The following is a 2,308-nucleotide window of genomic DNA, read 5'->3' as shown; positions in this document are numbered from 1 at the left end:
ATTATTATGCTACCTGTTTTTGCAGTCGCATAATTGCTTCGACAGTCCTTGGTCGGTAAGAAAGCTGTGCCGCTTAAGTCCCCCTTGTAACGAATTTAGTCGTGTCGGACTTTGTGTTTTGAGATGCTGAAAATCGTACTATCTTAACCCTATTCGGACAAGATTCTGGTCGAAATAATTCGAACACCGCCAATTTTATTTATGGACCTACATGTATTAAAAGCATCTTTATGCTGAAGGCTTGCATACTAGGCCTAAATGCGGATAACTATCAGCTCCACATCCAAACACTTGCACGATTTCATTGCGTAGGTCGCACCCAATTCCTGAGCCATCTTGAGTCGATGCTCCTTGAAATCGATAACTGTCGTCGATGCTACACCCCATGCCTTTGCCGCAATCAACGTCGCTAAACCTACCGGGCCGGCACCTAAGATGAGCACATGAGAACCCAGACGCAAATTGGCACGTCGACATCCATTGTCAAATGATCGGGCAATTTATGGCAGAAGTCTGCAGTATGATTGTAATAGCGACATAAATTGCCATGCACCGGCGGAGCCGCACAGAATTTCATTTTGGGACATAAATTGTATTGACCACTAATACACATGTCGCAATAGCGACAAGCTTGTCCCGGCTCAATGGCTACACGATCGCCTTCTTTAAATTTTTTCACATCCTTACCCACTTGTGCGACCACCCCTGAAGCTTCATGCCCAATAACCTCTTGACTTCCAATGAACCGACTTTGCTTCGTACCAAAAAATGTACATCAGTGCCGCAAATACCAACTGAGTCAATGGCAAGTAGTACCTCTGGGGAGTATGAGAATACATAAAAAAATAACTGTTAATACAAATGCTTTTCAAAAATATACTACATTTCAAACTTACCTGCTGGGCCAGCTTTCGGCATCGGCGTTTGTTCCTAATATGTGCATATATGGAAATATTAGTCCCAAATCTTTTTTCTTTTTATTTCTATAAGTTCTATAAAATCGCTTGCCACACGCAAATTTCCGACGCCATGCAACACTACGGACAAGTTGTCCTCTTTACTCCTGTCCCCTTTGTCAGCTGTACCACCAACCCCGCATTTCGAATTCGAACGCTTTATGAAATTTCCGTTTATTTTCGATGCTTGACTTTGATGCTGAATCATCGCTGAAGCAAAACGACAGAATGAAGTTCTGTGTTTGTAAATTTTCGCGTAGTGTGTATATGTATACTATGTATTAATTTATTACGATTTAAATTTTTTGCAATTTTTAGGAAATTGTTTTTTTTTTTAGAAAGGAATTTGACTTTTGATATTTTTCATGGTGATCCATGATTGATCGATGCATGCAAATGTACCCCAGAAACTTTAAATCAGGAACCGAGAAATCGTTGTGGTTTAGCTCTGCACGAGAACAAAATGCCAACAATACTTTCGGGAACGTCTCCAATGAAAACTAAATTATGGAGAACGTTTTAAAGGAGAATGAAATAAGAACAAAAGTTTGGGAAAGGTTTTGTTGGAGAACAAATCGAGAACAAAAGTTTTGAGAACTTAACGTTAAGAACGAGAGGGGCGTCTGCGTGTTGGGACGTGAAAAATCGTTTCAGTGAGAATCACGATTGTTGTCTAAGCCAGAGGAAAGCTGGCTCATTTTAACTTCCAGATCGTTTATCATTAGGGTCATGTATCCATTTATGGAACAATTTTTCATTTAACGTTAAAAAAAAATAAAAAAAATAAAAAAATAAAAATAAAGAAGTTCGTGACTTAAGTCTTTCGTTGACTTTATTTGCGTAAATATTTATCTTTCAGTTATTTTTTGATTAATTTAGGATCAAATTCACAGTGTGTAGTTAACCACTGAAAAAAGTTTAACGATCGATTTTGATATTCACAACGCTAAGTTAACAAAAGTTTAAACCAGCATGCCCCCTACTTAATCTCTTGAGAAATAATATTTTTTTTTGTGAAACGAATTTAAAATTTTTATAAAAAATATTCGGGCCGATTCTAAACAGAAACTCCCTGGTAGTTTTCTAGCTTTTCCCTTTCCTCCTATCATAAGTAAAAATTCTCTGAGGATTTTTTATATTAAATGGTGGACTTGAGCTGTCAAAAGTGTATAACAGCTTTTTCAAAGTTCGAATTTCCTCTTCCCAAATTTTCGGGGAAAATACTACTCCCTGGTAGTTAATTATTGGAGGACTTCTTTCTCGAGAGAATAAAAATCCCGGAGAACAAACTCCCCAGGAATACTAAGAATTGGGCTGACTGATTTTTAGAATTTGTATATTTTCAGGCAAGG

The 2,308-nt window shown here is 37.7% G+C and overlaps 1 pseudogene; it reads right to left on the bottom strand.

Annotated features, from left to right (window-relative positions):
- Positions 1 to 254: 254 nt before the first annotated feature.
- LOC118740554 lies at positions 255 to 918 on the bottom strand (annotated as a pseudogene).
- Between the last annotated feature and the right edge of the window lie 1,390 nt (positions 919 to 2,308).

The sequence above is a fragment of the Rhagoletis pomonella genome, unplaced genomic scaffold (genome assembly GCF_013731165.1).
Source record: "Rhagoletis pomonella isolate Grant_MI unplaced genomic scaffold, Rhpom_1.0 Rhpom_scaffold_00001, whole genome shotgun sequence".
In the NCBI taxonomy this organism is placed as follows: domain Eukaryota; kingdom Metazoa; phylum Arthropoda; class Insecta; order Diptera; family Tephritidae; genus Rhagoletis; species Rhagoletis pomonella.
Note: the sequence above shows the minus strand (reverse complement) of the source record. Positions and strands in the feature narration are given on the sequence as shown.